Here is a 22,268-nt window from a genome sequence, read left to right on the forward strand (position 1 = left end):
TGTGTCCAGCGCTTCCACAGTCGGGGTTGGGGGGGGAGCCGTTCCACTGGCTGGGGGGGGGGGGGGCTTTGGCTGGGGCTGGGGGCACTGGTGGGGATAGGCCAGGGGTGGTGAGGAGGGTTACAGGGCGACACTATCTAGCAGGCTGGGCCCTTACGCAGCCAGTGTCAGGTTGTATGGTGCAATGAGCGGAGCATCGGTGCGGGGGCGGTGCCGGCTTTTTGGTTGTAAGACTAGACACATGCAGCAGACATAGCTTCAAATTCAGAGAATCCAGTCTCCCAAATGGAGAATCCTGGCGATAGTGTCCGAAAAGGGTGTGTAGGTTAGCTTAAGGGGTTATTGGGATAGGGTGTGGGGAGTGAGCTTGGATGGTGTGCTCTTTCAGGGGGTCGGTGCAAACTGGAAGGGCCGCATGCCCTCCTTCTGCACTGTAGGAATCCTATGAATCTATGCATTTTATGTATTGCTCAGTATTATGCCTAGCAAAGAGCTTCACCCACTGATCCATTTAGCATTTTGTTTTAGAAACCGAACGTGTTGATTACACAACCCAAGGAGACCATGAAGGAAAGCATCAGCAAATATGAGAGATGATCGTTTTTGAGAAAAAGAGCATGGTTAATGGAAATAAGAGTTTCACATTTGGAATTACTGTTGCCAGCATGTTTGACAAATTCTTAAAGTACTTGCATAGAATTTCTCTCCACCAGTTATGTGTGATGTTTCTGAGTTAAAACCTCTGCACTAAAATTGTGTTTTCTTTTCAGTGGAGTGCCCTGACAATGATCATTTCTGGTCTGGTACACTACTGTGGTAGGCCATTAATAGCACAGGTAATATAGCGCCCTTAACGCAGCAACACTTCATATTCATAAGTGCTAATTGGCAGTTGTTACGAATATGAATAATTTATGTTAAATTTACTTAGTTAAGCTGTTTTATTGCCTTTCAGCAAACCAATTGGGGACTCTAAACATACTCATTATCCATGAATCAGTTGGTAGCACTTACACAATTTCAGGAGGTCGTCGGTTCAAGTCACACCCCAGAGGTTTGAGTACAAAATCTCTGCTGACACGACAGTGCAACATCAGGAGAAAGACACAATTGATGGCCCCTATCTTCCGCAGAGTGGTAATCTCCCGCGGACTGCTACCCCCCGTCAAACTTTCTTGCGCTGTAATTTCAAAGCCACTGTCTCGCCCTACCTTCCCCACTCAGTCTGGAGCAGCAAAGCCCCCCGCCAGCAGGATTGCCGTGGAGTAACGGATGGGGGGTGGGGGGGTGGGGGGCATAGAGAGGTGAGTCTCTCCCCCCCCCTTTTACAGCAGTAGCTGCCATGAAGGGGAGGTTTAAAGGGACAATCTACCGGGAGCAGGCAAGTTATAAAGTTGAGGGAAGGGGGAGAGCCGGACCTGGTGTGGGGGTTAATACAGGGTGTCAGGGTGGGGCGGGGGTCAGATTCGGTGTTGTGGAGGGAGGGTCAGATCCGCTGTGTGTGAGGGAGGTGTCAGACCCTGTGTGGGGTTGGGGGAGGGAGAAGGAGTCAGACCCAGGGTGGGGGCTAGCGAAAGACCCATTTGCAAATAGCAAATGAAGGGGGTGTCAGGCCCGGGGAGGGGGGGGAGGGGGTTCAGGTCAGGTTGGTGGGGGAAGGGAGAGGTTTTGGGTCAGATCAGGCCGGACTGGGGAGGGTGGTTCAGATCACGTTGGGTGAGGGGAAATGTTGGGCGAGGGGAGGGGGCCAAGTTGGATCAGGCCGGGATGGATGGGTTTCCAGGTCAGGTCAGGGAGGAGGGGGGGGGGATATATTTGTACAGGGGGTCCCGTGCAAGGCTGTGTCTGGGTGCTTAAATAGATACTCTGGTGTTAGATCTTTTTTTCTATCAGGGTAAACTAGCAGACCCATTGAATTTAGCAATGTAAATTGCTTGTCAGATGCTTCCAAGGGCAGTGGAATTGTCCAGAGGACGTTAGCGCTTCTGGGTTATTGCCGGGTAAATCCTTACGTGGGAATCTTCCAGAGGGATTACAAATAAGAGCGCACCATAGGAGTGCCCCCTAAATGCAATGCTGAGGAACTCGGAAGTTATAACATAGAATATTACAGCGCAGTACAGGCCCTTCGGCCATCGATGTTGCACTGACCTGTGAAACCACTCTAAAGCCCATCTACACTATTCCCTTACTGTATCATTCATATGTTTATCCAATGACCATTTAAATGCCTTTAGTGTTGGCGAGTCCACTACTGTTGCAGGCAGGTTATTCCACGCCTTTACTACTCTCTGAGTAAAGAACCTACCTCTGACATCTGTCCTATATCTATCTCCCCTCAATTTAAAGCTATGCCCTTTCGTGCTAGCCATCATCATCCGAGAAAAAAGGCTCTCACAGTCCACTCTATCTAATCCGACGTTACAGGTTACAGAGGGACATAGATAAGCTGCAGAGCTGGGCTGAGAGGTGGCAAATGGAGTTTAATGGAGAAAAGTGTGAGGTGATTCATTTTGGAAGGAGTAACAGGAAGACAGAGTACTGGGCTAATGGTAAGATTCTTGGTCGTGTGGATGAGCAGAGAGATCTCGGTGACCATGTGCATAGATCCCTGAAAGTTGCCGCCCAGGTTGACAGGGTTGTTAAGAAGGCGTACGGTGTGTTAGCTTTTATTGGTAGAGGGATTGAGTTTCGGAGCCATGAGGTCATGTTGCAACTGTACAAAACTCTGGTGCGGCCGCATTTGGAGTATTGCGTGCAGTTCTGTTCGCCACATTATAGGAAGGATGTGGAAGAATTGGAAAGGGTGCAGAGGAGATTTACCAGGATGTTGCCTGGTATGGAGGGAAGATCTTATGAGGAAAGGCTGAGGGACTTGAGGCTGTTTCCGTTAGAGAGAAGAATGTTAAGAGGTGACTTAATTGAGGCATACAAGATCAGGGCCAACATGATATAAATCTTTCTTTCCTTTAATTGTACTTAATCTTGACACAGAACATATTCTTGTATAAGGTGATCAGAAAAATAAAAATATAGCTGGAAATCAGAAATAAAACAGAAAATGTCTGAAATGCTTAGCAGGTCAGACAAGATCTGTGGAGAGACAATGTACTGACTAATCAGACCAGTGCCTTAACCAGTCAGGGTCCAGCTGTCTGGTTTAAAATTCAAATAATGCATGGCAGTAATCTATTAGTCACCATCAGCTGGTGCATTTTTCATGGCAACGCCTCAACCCATCAGTGTCCTGATGAGTGCAAGATGAAAAGCTTTGACATGTCTCTCTTTTTCAGCAATACTCAAGTTCTGTTCTACCAAACATCTACGTGTAATTTGGTAAGGTTTCCCTCCATAGTATTCCACAAGGGAATTTTCACCATTGATGGTCACATTAATTTGAAAAGTTCACCAAACGATCAAGGCTTCATCAAGGCATTTCCTGGCCAATTAAGTACTTTTGAGACGTCGGCACTGTTGTAATGTAGGAATCGCAGTGGCCAATTTGCACACATAATTAGAAGTGTGATGATTACCAGGTAATCTGTTTATAGGATGTTGCCTGGTGGATTGATATTGGCCAAGACAAAATAGGAGCAGGGGTAATGTTCTGAAACTGTTGACCTCAATATTGATGCTGAATGGAAACTTGCGACGGGATTCTCCCTTCCTGGGGCTTCCAGGGGCTGGTTTAGCTCACTCAGCTAAATCGCTGGCTTTTAAAGCAGACCAAGCAGGCCAGCAGCACGGTTCGATTCCCGTACCAGCCTCCCCGGACAGGCGCCGGAATGTGGCGACTAGGGGCTTTTCACAGTAACTTCATTGAAGCCTACTCGTGACAATAAGCGATTTTCATTTCATTTTCACTTAGAACTCAATCGATTCCAATGAGAAACGGTGTCAGATTCACCGGGTCCGAGATTGACACTCAGGAGGCTGATAAGCTGCAGCCGCAGCTACGCACTTCACTCCCCACACACACCATCCCAGCCAACAAGATGGCAGCAAGGAGAGCGGCACCCCGTTTCATGGACGGCGAGCTGCAGACCCTCCTGTACGTGGTGGAGGAGAGGAGGATGACCCTGTATCCTGGCCAGGAAGGAGGCTACCAGCCGCTGCCAGTCGCTACGCAAGTGGCAGAGGCGGTCAGCGCCGTGAGCAACACCGTCCGGACCGGCCAACAGTGCCACAAGAAACTGCACAACCCCCTCAGGATAGATGAGTAGTTAACACTGTGCCTCTGGCACCAGCCCCCGCCCCACAAACCCGTAACCCGATGCCCCCCGCCCCTCCTGTACCCTGCACCACATGCCGGTACCCATACGGGTCGCCATGGCCAGGTGCCCTGGCCAGTGAGGCCATCAGCTATCCACCCCCTGGGCTGCATGCATCAGACTGTCTAACACTGTTGATCTGTTTCCCCCTCCCCTCCCACCCCCACTCTCAGGAGAAGGTCGCTCGTAACCGCTGGGAGCGAGAGGAAACTGGAGGGGCCTGTTAGACACACGGCTCCTCACCATGGCAGAGCAGAGGGACCTGGATGTGGCCAACAGCTCCGAGGGAAGGGAGGTCGCTGGAGTGGAGGTTGGCCGCGGGCAAGGAAGTGAGACCCTGCTGAGTAGCGGTTCCCCGTGACACGTTTCTCAACCGCTCCCCCCCCCCAACCACATCCCAGCACCATCCTCACCCTATACCACCCCCACACCATCCTCACTCTCACCGCTCTACCAACTCCTGGCCCGCTGTCAACTCATGTGTCTTGTCTTGTGTCTTGCAGGACGTGCCGGTGATGGGGTAGATCCAACTGGTGTCCCCCGTCTCCAGCCAGCGCCACAGCCAGAGGCCCCACCATGAGACGAGCAGCGAGGAGAGCAGCGAGGAGAGCAGCGAGGAGAGCAGCGAGGAGAGCAGCTCGGCCGGCAGCCCTCGACCCGAGACCCAAAGCTCTAACCCGACGTTGACACAGATTTCCTGTCGCAGCTGACTCCAACACCCTCCACCATCCCAGAGACACTCACCTCGGCCAGTACTTTAGTGAAGAGACTCTGGGAAAAAAATCCGGTGCGCACCGCACAGCTGATCCGGTGCATCAGGTGGAGGTAGGAACACCCGACGGGGAAGACAGTCAGAGGGCAGGCCAACTTCAGGGCCGAGGTGCCGTCTAGATGGGGTTTAGGTTCCTGGAACAGACAGTCCCATTAATTATGGAGATGCAGTTGCAGAGCCAGGGACTACAGCAGGGGTTGTCGGCGAGCATCTCCAGCACCTGCAGGTGAGATAGAGCAGCCTACCGCATTCAGGAGCAGAAGGTGGTGTGGAACATGCGTGCTACCCAGGCCAACAAAGCACGGGTGGCGTCCGTGGTGGAGACATTGGGGATGAGGGTTTGTGGTTATGGATCAGCATGTCCAAGGCCTAGGGCATTCTGTGCAGGCACTGGCTGAGGCCCAAGGACAGGGTTGACGCCTCAAAGGCAGACATTTGGCCGAGCCATCCGGAAATTACAGCAGCGCTTCTGAGTGTGGCCCAGTCACAGCGGGCCAAGGTTGAGAACATCGGCGGCATTGCCCAGCCGCTGGCCGATGTGGTGCAGACATAGAGGGAGGTGGCCCAGTCCCAGAGGGAGTTGGCGCAGTCATTGGCTAATATGATACAGACCCAGACATTGGTGGCACAGTCAATGGGTGATGTGGTGCAGTCCCAGATGGATATGGTCCACTCCCTGTGCTCGATGGCCACGAGTGTGAAGACCCTGGTCGAGATCAGAGCGGGCCAACAGTACTGGGATCGCCAGGTGGCAGGGGCACTTCAGGGGATAGCTTTGCTCGTAACTCTGGCCCATGGAGTAGCCCCGGGACCATCGGGCACCGCGAGGGAGGAGGAGGGGGCTGGTGCCTGTGACTCCTGCACAGGAGGTGCCGGAACACCGCAACATCTTGGATTCCACCCATCCTGTCGCTGGCGTATTTGGTGTGCAGCGAGCAGAACAGGGTGGCGCCACACCACCTGGGGCACCAGAGCAGCAGCCAGGCCCATCCAGGCCCGGTCGCCCTGAGAAGACTGCCCGGGAACCCAGGCCGCAGGGCAGGAATCACAGCAGGCTGCCTCCACTCCCGGTGTGCTGTCCGGGGATCCACCTATACATATCATTAGGTTCCATAAGGCCAGAAAGTTAGACACCATTTAAGTTGGCATGGGTACAGGTCACAGTTTAGCGATACGACCTAGGGTATGACTGTATATCTGGTTTTCTTTATTTAGAGTACCCAATTATGTTTTTCCAATTCAGAGGCACTTTTGCGTGACCAATCCACCTACTCTGTACATCTTTGGGTTGTGGGGGCGAAACCTACGCAGACGCGGAGAGAATGTGCAAACTCCATGGGAACAGTGACCCAGAGCCGGGATTGAACCCGGGGCTGCGGCGCCTTGAGGCAGCAATGCTAACCACTGCACCACCGAGCTGCCCTTGTATATATGTTGCCACATTAAACACCTTTTACAACCTGCCTCGATGCTCTGTCAGATGGGTGTGAGAGGTGGACTGGCCACAGGGGGGGTGCAGGAAGTGGGGGGGGCAGGAGGGGGATAAATGGGCAGATGTTGTGGGTGGCCTGGGCTCCCCACCACTGTAACACCAGGGATTTGGTGGGACCGTGTGATGGAACGGCCATCTAGCATGCCAAGATTACCCAGGTGGACGGTGGAAAGTGCTACTGTCATGTGAGAGTACCTTTTAAGAAATGGGTGTTTACTACTGCAATGATGTCAGAGAATGGGTGGAGCTGGGCTGTCTGTCAGCTTTTTACTTTTGTTTTAGGTTGTTTGCTGCAGGGTGTGTTTTAGTTTCGTTTTCCATGTTGGAGCTCAAGCCAGACCATGCAGGTATACTGTTGATCTCTCTGCCATCAAAAGACTATCTCTTGATCATTTGGTGAATTCAGAACTATAAATGTTCTCAGTAGTGAATGTGAACCTAATGTGCTTCTGGTAAAAGGTATTTTAAGTCTTATGGATGTTAAAAGGAAAGCTTAAAGGATTACTTAGTGTTGTATTCTTTGGAGGTTGTATTTGAATTAATGGTTGCTAAGATGTTCACTGTACGTTTTAAAAAGGTTAGCTTGAGTTCATAGAATAAACACTGTTTTGTTTTAAAAAATACTTTTCCATTTCTGCTGTACCACACCTGTAGAGTGGGCCGTGTGCTCCCCATACCACAATCTATTAAAAGTTGTGGGTCAGGTGACCTCCATGATACACTTTGGGGTTCTCTAAATCCTGGCCCATTACAGTGCCATGAGCAAAGGTCTGATGTTCTTGTACGATTCGGAGCACCAGAGCTCATTGCAGAGTGGATTGTCATCATCCTCTAGCCAGTGGACTAGACCCGGTGTTACTGCCAGCCCAGCCCCCCCACCCCCCGGCCGTAGTGCGGCAGGTATGTATCATGGAGGAGATTGCAGTTAGTTGTTGGCCAGGGAGGGATGGGTAATGTGGGGAAGGGATGCGGGGTGCATGCTCCAGGCCAGTTTCTCCCCCCCCCCCCACCTACCTTGGTGAACCAAGGATTGTACAGAGTGTCCCATCCACATTAGCCCTGGTGCACACGTTGTCCGGCCTCCTGTGCTTTCCAGGGCTCCATGTCCTCCCAATCTCCCCCTCCCCCGCATCCTCCTCATTGTACGAGGCCAGGCGTTCATTCTCTTCCTCCAGCATGTCACCCCTCTGCTGCACAATATTGTGAAGTTGCTGTGAAGGACACAGCAGGCTGCCACGGTGCAGGCGACCATCTCAGTGTCATACTGGAGGGCCCATCCCGAGCAATCCAGGCACCTGAACCGTATCTTCAGGAGGCCGAAACACTGCTCGATCATGCTCCTGGTTGCTGTGTGGCCGTCGTGACAGCAGGTCTCCGAGTGGGCTGTGGCCTCAGAAAGGCATGTTTAGCCACAATCCCAGCAGATAGCCCCTGTTGCCCAGGAGCCATCTTCTCACCCCAGGGTGCACCTTGAAGGTGCCAGGAACCGTTGAGTATGTCAGGATGAAGGTGACGTGCACGCTACCCGGGTATCAGGAGCAGATGGGCAAGATGCAGAGCTGCTGGTCACATATCAGCGGCACGTTCATCAAGTCGAACCACTTTTGGTTTATGTAGAGCTGCCTGTTATCTATAAGTGCTCATAGGGGGCATTCATCCCGTCGATCACCCCCTGGACCCGGGGCATGTCGTCGATGGTGGCAAACCCCGCTGCCTGGGCAGCCTGGTAGGTTCGGTCCACATTGACGTGGATGTATTAAGCCGACTAGGCATACAGGGCCTCCGTGACAGCGCGGATACACCTGTGCATCGAGTTCTGTGAGACCCCAGACAGTTATTAGAATTATAGAATTTACAGTGCAGAAGGAGGTCATTCAGCCCATCGAGTCTGCATCGGCCCTCAGAAAGAGGTCCCCACTCTGCGCCTGGGAGGAAATCGTTGCGTAAATGTTCAGGGCGACCATCACTTTGACGGCCACCGGGAGCGGGTGAGACTTCTCCCATACCCCTGCGGTGCCAGGTATGCCATGATCTGGGCAGCACAGTGGCGCAGTGGTTAGCACTGGGACTACAGCGCTGAGGACCCGGGCTCGAATCTCAGCCCTGGGTCAGTACCCGTGTGGTGTTTGCACATTCTCCCCGTGTCTGCGTGGGTTTCACCCCCACAACCCAAAAGATGTGCTGGTTAGGTGGATTGGCCAAGCTAAATTGCCCCTTAATGTGAATAAAAAATAATTGGGTACTCTAAATTTAAAAAAAAGGTGTGCCATGATTCAGCAAATGTTGCACTGTCATCCTGCTCAGCTGGAGTGTTAAACGGCATGCCCGCTCCAGCTGGTCCTCGAATGACAGGGGCTGTTGGTACACATGAGCCCTCATGTGGGCCTTCTTTGCAACTCCTCCTCCTCCTCAGCCGGCTCTCCATCCTGGTCGGCTGCCGGTTGTTCCTCTGGGACATGCTCTGCTACTGCACACTCCGCTGCTGCAGCTTCCTCCTCCTCGACTGGCAGGAAGGCCACCATTTTGGTTGAATTCCAATATCCATTGGCTGCAGGGGGTGAAAGAGCGATATGTTAGCATGTTGTGTACCCTCATGCCCAACCAAGTCCACCGGGCTACAAGGTAGCCCTGGTTCGTTTTGGGGGCACTGCCCCCACATGTTCCCCATCTCCACACCTCTGGCCCCTTCATTGCTCGGCACCGGGGGGTGGGGGGGAGGGGGACTGGCCCTGGCTCCCATCCCTGATGGCATGAGTAACGAGAAGGCACTTCCCTTGCCAGCGGTATGCTCTACGGCCCCCGCCCAGTGCCCTTGTAGGGGCGACAGTGGGCGTTGCCAGTGAGTGGTGCCCTGTGGCGGGTGGAGGCCGGGTGGGAGGTGCCTGCCGCCAGGCCCCAGTCACATCGGGGGGGGTCATCCTGGCCACAAGGCCTGTTCCCTGGCAGAGGCCCCACCATCACAGCCAGCATGGCCAGTGTCCGGCCCGGCACCTCACGGTCGCTCCTCTGCGTGTCCCACCTCCTCTCTCTCCCTCATAGCTGGTTTCATGATTTTTAAAAGCACAAGTGAACCGTGTCATTGGGAACTCAGCCCATCGGAGGCGGAGGCCCCGGAGAATAGCGGGTCGGGCCCGCTAGTTATATATAAAATCTGTTTACTGTACCTGCATTCCGGACCGCATTAACGTCGAGGTTGAGGTGACGGACAATTGTGTCTTGGCGTCAAATCGGTGCCCGCCACCTTTTTGCCGTTGGAACCGATTCTCCGCCCAATCGCATTTCCCAATTTTGCCGTCAGCCAATGGAGAATCCCACCCGTGGTTTCTTGTTTTTTGAGTTAATATTGAGCAAAGTAGAGTATGAGGACAGAGCGATCAGTGGAATGCCTAATTAAAATGCAGCCAAGTGCTCTGGGTCACACTTGTGCACTAACTAAGCGTGTTAATGAATAATTACTACTTTTCTCCTTTCGTTCTCCTCCCTTCCAGAATCACGATAGGATACGTTGTATTCTTCTCTTTGAAGTTAAGGTATTTTTTGAGTCATCGGTTAGCTGAGGTCTGTATAAAAGACAGACAGACAGCGCACACAGTAAGCTAGCACTTTTCCAGGAGACACATCTGGGGCGAAATTCTCCGACCCCACGCAGGGTCGGAGAATCGGCCGGCAGCGGCGTTAATCCCGCTCCCGCAGGGTTTTTTATTCTCTGACCGGCCAAAAACCGGCGTTGTGCAAATCCCGCCGGCAGCCTCTGAAAACAGCTGGCGCCGGCGGGATTTCATTATATTTTTGTTTCCACAAATCTCCGGCCCGGATGGGCCGAAGTCCCACCGACGTGGCCACGGGTCACGTCGGCGAAAATCAGAGTAGCTTTAAAACGGCGTCAACCATTGATGATGGTTGACGTCGTTCAGTGTCGGGGGGGGGGGGGTTGCGGCATCGGGGAGGGGGGTTGCGGCATCGGGGAGGGGGGTTGCGGCATCGGGGGGGTTACGGCATCGGGTGGGGGTTGCGGCATCGGGGGGGGTTGCGGCATCGGGGGGGGTTGCGGCATCGGGGGGGGTTGCGGCATCGGGGGGGGTTGCGGCATCGGGGGGGTTGTGGCATGGGGGGGGTTGCGGCATCGGGGGGGTTGCGGCATGGGGGGGTTGCGGCATGGGGGGGGGTTTGGGGGCAGCGGCGTGCAGAGAGGGGGGGTGACGGATGCCCGGGGCCAACGCACCATCGCCCCCGCCCTCTGTAAGCCGCTGCCCCCACCCCAACCACCCCCCCTCACCACCCCTACCCCCCTCCCCACCACACCTACCCCCCTCCCCACCACCCCTACCCCCCTCCAACGCCACCCCCCCATCTCTCGCAACGCCGCAACCCCCCACCCTCAACGCCGCAACCCCCCCTCATCGCCGCAACCCCCCCCTCTCAACGCCGGGTCCCCCCCTCTCAACGCCGGGTCCCCCCCCCTCAACGCCGGTACCCACACCCCGTCCCCCTCCCTCTGAAGGCCGGTACCCACACCCCCCCTCCCTCTGAAGGCCGGTACCCACACCCCCCCTCTCTCCTCCTCCCCCCCTTCCTTCCTCCTCCCCCCCTTCCTGCCTCCTCCCCCCCTTCCTTCCTCCTCCCCCCTTCCTTCCTCCCCCCCTCCTTCCTCCTCCCCCCTTCCTTCCTCCTCCCCGCCTTCCTTCCTCCTCCCCCCTTCAAGGCAAGGCAACCTTGAGGAGGAGTTTATAGAATGTATCCGCGATAGTTTCCTAGAATAGTATGTAATGGAACCTACGAGGGAACAAGCGGTCCTAGATCTTGTCCTGTGTAATGAGACAGGATTGATTCATGATCTCATAGTTAGGGATCCTCTCGGAAGGAGCGATCACAATATGGTGGAATTTAAAATACAGATGGAGGGTGAGAAAGTAAAATCAAATACTAGTGTTTTGTGTTTAAACAAAGGAGATTACAAGGGGATGAGAGAAGAACTAGCTAAGGTAGACTGGGAGCTAAGACTTTATGGTGGAACAGTTGAGGAACAGTGGAGAACCTTCCAAGCAATTTTTCACAGTGCTCAGCAAAGGTTTATACCAACAAAATGGAAGGACGGAAAAAAGAGGGAAAATCGACCGTGGATATCTAAGGAAATAAGGGAGAGTATCAAATTGAAGGAAAAAGCATATAAAGTGGCAAAGATTGCTGGGAGATTAGAGGACTGGGAAATCTTTAGGGGGCAACAGAAAGCTACTAAAAAAGCTATAAAGAAGAGTAAGATAGAGTATGAGAGTAAACTTGCTCAGAATATAAAAACAGACAGTAAAAGTTTTTACAAATATATAAGACAAAAAAGAGTGGCTAAGGTAAATATTGGTCCTTTAGAGGATGAGAAGGGAGTTTTAATAATGGGAAATGAGGAAATGGCTGAGGAACTGAACAGGTTTTTTGGGTCGGTCTTCACAGTGGAAGACACAAATAACATGCCAGCGACTGATAGAAATGAGGCTATGACAGGTGAGGACCTTGAGAGGATTGTTATCACTAAGGAGGGAGTGATGGGCAAGCTAATGGGGCTAAAGGTAGACAAGTCTCCTGGCCCTGATGGAATGCATCCCAGAGTGCTAAAAGAGATGGCTAGGGAAATTGCAGATGCACTAGTGATAATTTACCGAAATTCACTAGACTCTGGGGTGGTCCCGGTGGATTGGAAATTAGCAAACGTGACGCCACTGTTTAAAAAAGGAGGTAGGCAGAAAGCAGGAAATTATAGGCCAGTGAGCTTAACTTCGGTAATAGGGAAGATGCTGGAATCTATCATCAAGGAAGAAATTGCGAGGCATCTGGATAGAAATTGTCCCATTGGGCAGACGCAGCATGGGTTCATAAAGGGCAGGTCATGCCTAACTAATTTAGTGGAATTTATTGAGGACATTACCAGTGCAGTAGATAACGGGGAGCCGATGGATGTGGTATATCTGGATTTCCAGAAAGCCTTTGACAAGGTGCCACACAAAAGGTTGCTGCATAAGATAAAGATGCATGGCATTAAGGGTAAAGTAGTAGCATGGATAGAGGATTGGTTAATTAATAGAAAGCAAAGAGTTGGGATAAATGGGTGTTTCTCTGGTTGGCAATCAGTAGCTAGTGGTGTCCCTCAGGGATCCGTGTTGGGCCCATAATTGTTCACAATTTACATATATGATCTGGAGTTGGGGACCAAGGGCAATGTGTCCAAGTTTGCAGATGACACTAAGATGAGTGGTAAAGCGAAAAGTGCAGAGGATACTGGAAGTCTGCAGAGGGATTTGGATAGGTTAAGTGAATGGGCTAGGGTCTGGCAGATGGAATACAATGTTGACAAATGTGAGGTTATCCATTTTGGTAGGAATAACAGCAAACGGGATTATTATTTAAATGATAAAATATTAAAGCATGCCTCTGTTCAGAGAGACTTGGGTGTGCTAGTGCATGAGTCACAGAAGGTTGGTTTACAAGTGCAACAGGTGATTAAGAAGGCAAATGGAATTTTGTCCTTCATTGCTAGAAGGATGGAGTTTAGGACCAGGGAGGTTATGTTGCAATTGTATAAGGTGTTAGTGCGGCCACACCTGGAGTATTGTGTTCAGTTTTGGTCTCCTTACTTGAGAAAGGACGTACTGGCGCTGGAGGGTGTGCAGAGGAGATTCACTAGGTTAATCCCAGAGCTGAAGGGGTTGGATTATGAGGAGAGGTTGAGTAGATTGGGACTGTACTCGTTGGAATTTAGAAGGATGAGGGGGGATCTTATAGAAACATTTAAAATTATGAAGGGAATAGATAGGATAGATGCGGGCAGGTTGTTTCCACTGGCGGGTGACAGCAGAACTAGGGGGCATAGCTTCAAAATAAGGGGAAGTAGATTTAGGACTGAGTTTAGGAGGAACTTCTTCACCCAAAGGGTTGTGAATCTATGGAATTCCTTGCCCGGTGAAGCAGTTGAGGCTCCTTCATTACATGTTTTTAAGGTAAAGATAGATAGTTTTTTGAAGGATAAAGGGATTAAGGGTTATGGTGTTCGGGCCGGAAAGTGGAGCTGAGTCCACAAAAGATCAGCCATGATCTAATTGAATGGCGGAGCAGGCTCGGGGGGCCAGATGGCCTACTCCTGCTCCTAGTTCTTATGTTCTTATGATACCCGTTCTCCTCATTTCTGCCCCACCTCCAAATATAGAGGAGACTGCACCTTCAGCAGCAAATACTAAATTTGAACAAATACAAGGAAATTTCTCCAGGCAAAACTCTTTGGATGCTTGAAATCTAATGGAAAGTCATCAATCTGAAGTGTAGACTCCTTTTCTCTCTGCACAGATGCCGCCTGGCCTGCTGAGTATTTCCAGAATGTTTTGTTTATGTGCGAGTAAATTGTTGTTTTATCGGGAAGCAGAGTTTGGGGCCTAGATGGTGGGTAAGGAAGAGGTAATAATAATAAAACAATATTTATTGTCACAAGTAGGCTTGCATTAACACTGCAATGAAGTTACTGTGAAAAGCCCCTAGTCGCCACATTCCGGGGCCTGCTCGGGTACACGGAGGGAGAATTTAGAATGTCCAAAAAACAGATACTGCATGTCCTGCACTTTCACATAAATGTTCGAAGGGAAGTAGGGCAGGGAGGGTGGTTGATGTTGGGGATGATTGAAGAGTGGATGAGGGTACCATGGAGGAAACATTGACTTCAGAATGCTGCAAAGGGAGAGGAGAAGAAGATTTATTTGGTAATAAAAGCGGATGCTGGAATCTGAAACCAAAGTGAAAATGCTGGAAAATCACAGCAAGTCTGGCAGCATCTGTAGGGAGAGAAAATTGCCAATGATTCGAGTCCCGATGACCCTTTGTCAAAGCCCTTTATTTCGTGGTGGCCTCACGCTGGAAATGACAGAGGATGATTCGTTGAATGTGTCGGCTGGGGCGGTGGGGTGGAAATAAAGAGAAGGGGAATACAATGGTGATTCTGGAAGGGAGGGTAACAACAGCAGGAAATGATTAAATATTCATTCAAACACACCTATTCCTGTTAAATGGCAAGCAAACTCTTACAGTATCGATATGCTGGATGTGTAGAGGGAGAAATATTGTGCCAATGCTATCAGATTAGCTTTGTGAAAATATTATTTTACTTGGAATTTGTTCTTTAAGCTGAAAGATGAAAAACATTAACATGAATGGCAATTTGCAGAAAAATAAAATTGAGACATGATTATAATTAGCTGTAGTTCCCTAACTGCAGTTTAATTGGAATCGCTCTGAACAAATCTATATCCTGAACAGAAATCTATATGATGAATAATTATTTTCTCCAGCATGTAACCCTAGTGGGAAATAAAAGGTGGCATATTATTTACATACATTAATAATATGTCCCTGTTGCTACTTCATGAAACATGTGACGATTTACGCAGAAATGGAAAAAGCTCCAAAGGATAGGAAATGGTGAATCTCTTTCTCGGGTCCGAATATCGGCCCGTTAAATGCATACACCAAAGCTGGAGATCTTGGGACTTGCCACAATTTGGCCTTTGGCTTCATCTGATCCATTCCAGCAAGTTGCAGATTCCAAAATCGCATCCCTAGGCAGCCTGCCAGGGTGCTCCAGATCAATTTGGGTGAGTAGTAATGCCGGCAAAGGCCTTTAGATAGGTGTGGGTCTGAGTGGGGAAAAGTGACATTGGGTGCCAGGGGAAGCATAATTGCTCCAAAAGCATCACATTATGGTCAGTGAAAGCCAAAATGCGCACCATTTTGGTGTCAGCCTCGAGTTGTGGCTTTAGGGATTCACTGGTTATGTGAAAGAAGAAGCCGAAAGATTGAGTAGAGTAGTTCAATGCAGCTAAAGTTCAGAACAGGCTCCTCGAATAGGCATTGAACCTCTCATTGCTATTTTCAAGGGGTCAAATGCTTGTTTGGGGTGACCTACAGACCTGCTTAACCAGGGCCCAACAAAGCTTTGGGCTGATCTTTATCTTTGGGCCGGGTAGTGGATATTGGGAAAAGTCCCCACTTGTGCATTGGCCTCAGGAGAAAGTGCCCGCAAAGATGAGATATTCATTTCTGGGGGGGGGGGGGTGCCCAGGCTGTAGTCAGGCCAGCTGAGCCGTAAAAGAGTTCAGAGGCCACAGGGGCTGACAGATGCCGAGGTAGGCTGTTTAAACGTTTTGTCTCAGTGTAAATAAACTATGTTTTCTCTGGTGCTCAGGTGTTTTGGTACTCAAATGGATTTCTGGGCACCTTGCCAAGAATAGAGGGCAGCACGGTAGCATTGTGGATAGCACAATTGCTTCACAGCTCCAGGGTCCCAGGTTCGATTCCGGCTTGAGTCACTGTCTGTGCGGAGTCTGCACATCCTCCCTGTGTGTGCGTGGGTTTCCTCCGGGTGCTCTGGTTTCCTCCCACAGTCCAAAGATGTGCAGGTTAGGTGGATTGGCCATGCTAAATTTCCCTCAGTGTCCAAAATTGCCCTTAGTGTTCGGTGGGGTTACTGGGTTATGGGGATAGGGTGGAGGTGTGGACCTTGGGTAGGGTGCTCTTTCCAAGAGCCGGTGCAGACTCGATGGGCCGAGTGGCCTCCTTCTGCACTGTAAATTCTATGACAATAAGGAATGAGACTTGGCTGACAGCCTAGAAATCCATTAGCCTGCTGAAATAAACTCGTTCCAGGGTAAACATTGCTTGGTTGGCAGCTCTGGCTCTCTGATGTCTGCTGTGAATTGCACAATATTTATTTGTCTATGGTTAAGAGGTCTGAGTGCTTGCAGTTTCTGAAATAGATACTTTAAAAGGTTTAGATGATTGGCAATTATTTTACTGCCCTGTAGTAAAATAACTTTTTTTTAACACAGTGGGAGGTATGAATTAATACTGTTTAAGATTTTGTTCACACATACTATTGTCACTGTAGAATTCTCTGATTCTATACAGTGTATATTGGGTCAATGGGCAAGAAAGTGCCACAGTTTGCCAGAGGGTGCCGGAGTCCTGGAAGTAGGGTATTGTGTATAGCATGACAATAACCTTTTGAACATACCTTTGATAAGGTTTCGATACTATAGTTCACAAAACCTCTTGAGGTGCCATAAGCCATGGGCTGGATTCTCTGAGCCGCTTGTACCAAAATCGCGTTGGATGCAGGGGTGCGGAGAATAGTCGTCAACCCGGAAATTCGGACCGGCGCCGCTCCCACGCTTCTGCGGTCCCCGGACAATCACTCGAAAATCACATGCGTGCGAACTACGAGGCACACGTAGGGGGCCATTGACAGATGCCCCCCGCTATTCTCCGCACGCAACTGGCTGAGTTCCCGACGGAGTGGTTCTAACCACCTACATTTTCGGAACCTACATTTTTGGTGCTGCTCCGCAGTCTGAGTCCGCCATGTCGTACGGGGCAAGCTGCCGCCGTGCGCATGCACGGACTCCCGACCGGAAGTGCAGGGCCCCATATCCATAGCTAGAGTTGCAAGAACCACTCTGGGGCCCTGCCAGCCCCCTGCAGATGGGAAAATCACTCAGGACTTTCTTAAGGAAAGTTCAGAGTGAAACGCCAGTATTTTTACGCTGGGGTGGGGACAGAGCCCCATTATTGGAGAATCCAGCCCCCGGACTCTGTTAAAAGCTGGCCCGATTCCATGGAAATTGCAGAGGAGTAGGACATGCTTATCTCTACAATGGAACTGGACAGGTCCGGACTGCAGGGTGCGGGCTCATAACCCGAACCAGCCCTCTGCCTTTAAAGGCCCTGGTGAAACTTGGAGAACACAGGAACAGGGTCACAATTGCAGCATCAGGACCCGCGCATCATTTTTAAAAGACTTGCAAGCCATCCCAACTTGGTGAATGTCCAGGTCATGGTGTCTGACATATTTTTAGTGCTATTTGTGTGGGGGCTGTCCATGCAAAAATGTTGGCGTTTGACCCTGCTTTGCAATCAAAAAAATGGGCACACTTTCCCGCAGCACTCAAGTAACCTAAGGGGAACTTAGCGAAGATAAATGATTGAGACTGATAAGTACCTTCGAGAATCAATTCTGCCAGTGCAGGAGATTTGCATTTGAATCACAACCTGTCACTAACCGTGCAGTTAATGGTACCAGTTCTCAGAGGACTGAAGAGCTCTCTGCTGAGAATTAAATTAGCCCTCAGCTGAATAAAAGGCTCAGTACCATTGATTATGCACTCTGTGAATCTTGTACTATTAGATATGGAATTCTCCTACAGCTTGCTTGAAGCTTCAAATGTACTACTAATTTTGATAGTTATTGGAAAGATGAAAATGTTCTGCTCTCCACAGTGGAAGTTTTGCATTTTTTTTCCTATTGTGGCTTCGGTCTAAAATGTGGCTGAGATTTTAATCTGTTAACAGTATGTGAAACGATATTGTTAATTGACATCAGGGGTATTCCCTGATTATTGCACTCAGAGACAAAAGGTTGATCATATTGTAAGCTGTGGTATCTGTTGAAAATTATTTGAGTGTAACACCAAAGTTTGGGAAAACAATAAATAGAAGTCCCTCTTGGGGAGCAGGAGTATGGTATTCAGATGGTATGGGGATTGGGGGGGAATGGGGAGAGGTTCACTCCACGTTCCCACTACATTCCCCCCCCTCAGACCACCTGAATTTATTGGCCATTTGACATAGGAACGCTGCCTGCCTCAAATGAGCTCAGTTCGAACTGGTGTCATTGTAAATGAGTGTTAGAATGCCGGAGTGCATTCCTGGCAGTCTAATCCTCATCATTTGGGCTTTGCCTTCTGGGAGGTCTGAGGACCTACGGGGAGGTGGTGGGGGTTAGCAGTGGCAGTGTATCACTATCTGTTGGATTCTGTCAGGGACTGGCTGGATCGAACGGCTTTTTCCTGTGCCGTATACTCGACAAGTTGAAATTGGCGCTAGAATTAGTCTTTATTACAGCATACCTGGGCTAACTCTAAGGACATGGGAGAGTGGCTTGAAGTAAAATGAAGCAGAGCCACTCCTAAAGAGCAATTGTTTAATCTTTTTTTCATGGCTACTCATTCTGTTGCAATAGTTTGAATGAATAGCTACACAACATTTTCTCCAGAATTGAATGGATTTGATCAGGGACAATTTACTCTGTGATACAGAATTAATGGTGTTTTATTGCTTGCTGAAGGGCAAAGGTAAATGCTTTACACGCATAAAACAATAATGATGCAATGACACAACTGACATTCTGCCTTACCTGAAGCAGCTTTAATGCTCAATGCTTCTATGATTCAATTATTTCTATGCTAGATCTGGTGCAATTGCCGGTGCCAGGGAGAGAGAGATATAGCCCAAGGTTAGAAGTGAATTTTCGACAAGGTGAACTGTTGATTCTACTCGAGGGATGGAATAATATTCAGCTATTCTCGCCATAAATTTACTTTCCAATGCACATTAAAGTGAAGAAAATAAGTCAGTGGAAATATCATGAATTGCACAGTGCTGTAGTTCAATGTGTCATGAAATCGCTGGTCACATAGGCCTAGATAGTGCGGCACTGCACGTGCTGGCATAGGGAATGATTTCTGAGCCTGAATGGAGGTGAGGTCCAAATGCACCCAATATTGAATTTCATTACCATCAGGCTGGTGAGCTGGGGCTACGGGGATTGGGTGGAGGAGTGGACTTAAGTAGGGTGCTTTTTCCAAGAGCCGGTGCAGACTCGAAGGGCTGAATGGCCTCCTTCTGCACTGTAAATTCTATGATCAAATAGTTATGTATTGTTAGCCTGTTATAGAATAGTTTGCACAATTAATGTTTGTGCACGCTGTTGCATCTCACTACCACCAGTTGTGGCAACTTAAACAGGTAGTAATCGCGTGATGATGTGATGACGCGTTTTTTCAAGAGGTCATGTTGCCGAAGCATGGGAGTTCACCCTGGAGCACAGGCAGAGTACAAGCGTGTAATAGCTGCTCAGCTGGCGAATAAACCATTGTTTGTTATAAGTCCTTGGTCGCCGGTCTTTGGGAACCCAGCACTTCTACAAAGAGCACTGTGGAAGACAAGTAACTTCATCAAATAGACTGCTGTAGCTCAAGAAGGCACACCACCACCAGCTTCTCAAGGGCAACCATGTGTGGACAGTAAATCCTGGACTAACCTGAGAATGAATAGCATTATCCCACTGTGAACCAAATATTTCTAGCCTGACAATTCCATAGTGGCATGTGACTGCTGAAAATCTAAAGCAGGTCCTTTGGTCTATTGAAAAATAGATCTGATTCTTTATGCTCCAGAGATGAGGATGAATTAGATTTGCCTAGCAATCTAATATAAGGAAAATCAAGTTTTTATGTTACTCTGGTGAACTGTGTCTGATTCCTGCTCTGAAAGAAAAAAAAGACTTGGGTTTATGTAAAATCTTTCACAACCTCAGGGCGTCCCTAAAGTGTTATTTTTACTGCCAGTGAAGTTCGAATGAAGTCTATGCACTGCTACCAGAAAGAATACAAGGCAGACATTGTTCATAGTAAGATCCCACAAACAGCAATCATAGAATTTACAGTGCAAAAGGAGGTCATTCGGCCCATCGAGTCTGCACCGACCTTGGAAAGAGCACCCTACTTAAACCCACATCTCCATCCTATCCCCGCAACCCTTTTGGGACACTAAGGGCAATTTAGCATGGCCAATCCACCTAACCTGCACATCTTTGGACTTTGGGAGGGAACCGGAGCATCCGGAGGTAACCCACGCAGACGCGGGGAGAATGTGTAGACTTCTGCACAGACAGTGACCCAAGCTGGGAATCGAACCTGGGATCATGGAGCTGTGAAGCAACAGTGCTAACCTCCGTGTTACCGTGCCACCCCTAAAGTAAAAGGGACCAAACGGAACAGTCATCGTCAGACATTAATTTCAGATTTGCAGTGGCAGGATTTGAATCTGAGTACTCTGGGTTACTAGTCCAGTGACAACACCACTACGCCACCACCTCCCCATGTCATACACTGTGATGGTGGCCAGAAAATCTCTTGTACTGGTGCTTGTTGAGAGATAAGTCTTGGCCAGGCACACCAGGGAGATTTCAGCTGCTCTTATTAGACGTAATGATGAGATCTATTACATTCAGCTGAGCGGGTATAGGTAAGGCTTCAGTCTCATGGCTCACTGAATTTTGGCACCTCCAAAACTTCACCACTCCCTTAATACTGCACTGAGATTGCAACCACTTTCCTCAGTGACCAATTGCAGGAATCTCCAACTTACACCTTGAGGGCAGCATGCGGTAGCAAAAGCATGTCAATCCACCCTGTCTCCCCCCCCCCCCCCCCCCCCCCCCCCCCCCCCCCCCCCCCCCCCCATATGTAGGAAACTCAACTCTCACTTTCCCCCAGAAAAGCAAGTGCAAGTCGATTGTATACATTTCCCCAATGATGTGTGCAAACTGGAAAAAAGTCTACGTCCTATCTTAACTGAGCATGTGTCTTGTTCCTAAAGGTAGGGAGGGTTTGCATTTGTATTCCTGGTGTTCGCAGAAAGGTTTGGCTCATAAAATCATGAACGGATATTCAGCTTGAATCATGTAGCTGTCCAAAGATTAACATTTCCAAAGCTCAGCCAGACACTGAATACCAAAGAGGCCTAAATTCTCATGCCTATTCCTAATTTATGTGGGCTCCATTAAGATAGATTGATGGGAAATATGGCTCACAAGAAATATGCAAATAGCGATTCTGACCAAATCATTTTTTTTTTTTAAACTGATATTCCCTTACAGAATAATCCCCATTGAATCAGCATTACTTTCTGCATGCATGATATTATATACCACTTAGTTTCACCTGAAGGATGGTGCAGCATTTGTGATTTATTGCTAATTTTACATTCAATTATTCCAACTTGAATAATGATGGTTCCTTATGGGAGTTGTTGTTTTAGACCTTGCTTATTTTCGGATCTTATTAATGACCAAAGTTCATTGATGGTTATTTACAAGAGGAAAACAAACAGCTTGTGTGGTTATTAAAGAATAAATGCTTACCTTTCTCAAGGGCAATGTTTCTTTTCATATTCATCGAAGATAAACTCCTTCCAGAATAGACTGAGCTATTAAATATTTTAAAATGCTGTTAGTGGTACAGAATATTAAGTAGATGGACACCTATGGATGACTGACGGAGCAGGACATTTAAAACACATAGCTCAGCACTGAGGAGAGAATGCAACTGCCCTCTCAACATAGCCTTTGCTACATAGAAATGTAGAAGCATAGAAAATATGAGCAGGAGGAGGCCATTTGGCGCCTCGAACCTGCTTCACCATTCAATATGATCGTGGACGATTCTCTAACTCAACGCCACAGTCCCAACTTCTCACCATACCCATCAACACCTTTAGAGTCTAGAAATCTAATTCCTTCTTAAATATATTCAGTGGTTTGTCCTCCACAGCCACTGGTGAGAATGCCACAGATTCACCACCCTCCGAGTGAAGAGGTTTCTCCTCATCTCAGTCCTAAACAGAGCGCCCTCGTGTGCTGTCTGTGATGCCTTGTTCTAGAACCCACCCTCCATTTAAATTCCTTCTCTTTCTTCTCTCTCCACAGATTCTGTCAGACTTGCTGAGATTATCCAGTACTTTCTGCTTTTGTTTCAGATTCCAGAATCCACAGTAATTTGCTTCCGCCCCCCTCCCCCACAGCCACCTAGATATCTGTCCAGCCCTATCAGAATTTTATGTTTCTATTAAATCCCCTATCATTCTT

At 49.2% G+C, this 22,268-nt stretch overlaps 1 long non-coding RNA gene across 1 annotated transcript in view; it reads right to left on the reverse strand.

The window, feature by feature from the left end:
* LOC119962361 overlaps positions 1 to 21,593 on the reverse strand; it is a 32,678-nt gene extending 11,085 nt beyond the window's left edge. The window contains exon 1 of the long non-coding RNA XR_005459842.1: positions 21,546 to 21,593. This is a non-coding gene — a long non-coding RNA (uncharacterized LOC119962361). The remainder of the gene's footprint in view (positions 1 to 21,545) is intronic.
* Between the last annotated feature and the right edge of the window lie 675 nt (positions 21,594 to 22,268).

Source organism: Scyliorhinus canicula, chromosome 2, assembly GCF_902713615.1.
Source record: "Scyliorhinus canicula chromosome 2, sScyCan1.1, whole genome shotgun sequence".
Lineage (NCBI taxonomy): Eukaryota > Metazoa > Chordata > Chondrichthyes > Carcharhiniformes > Scyliorhinidae > Scyliorhinus > Scyliorhinus canicula.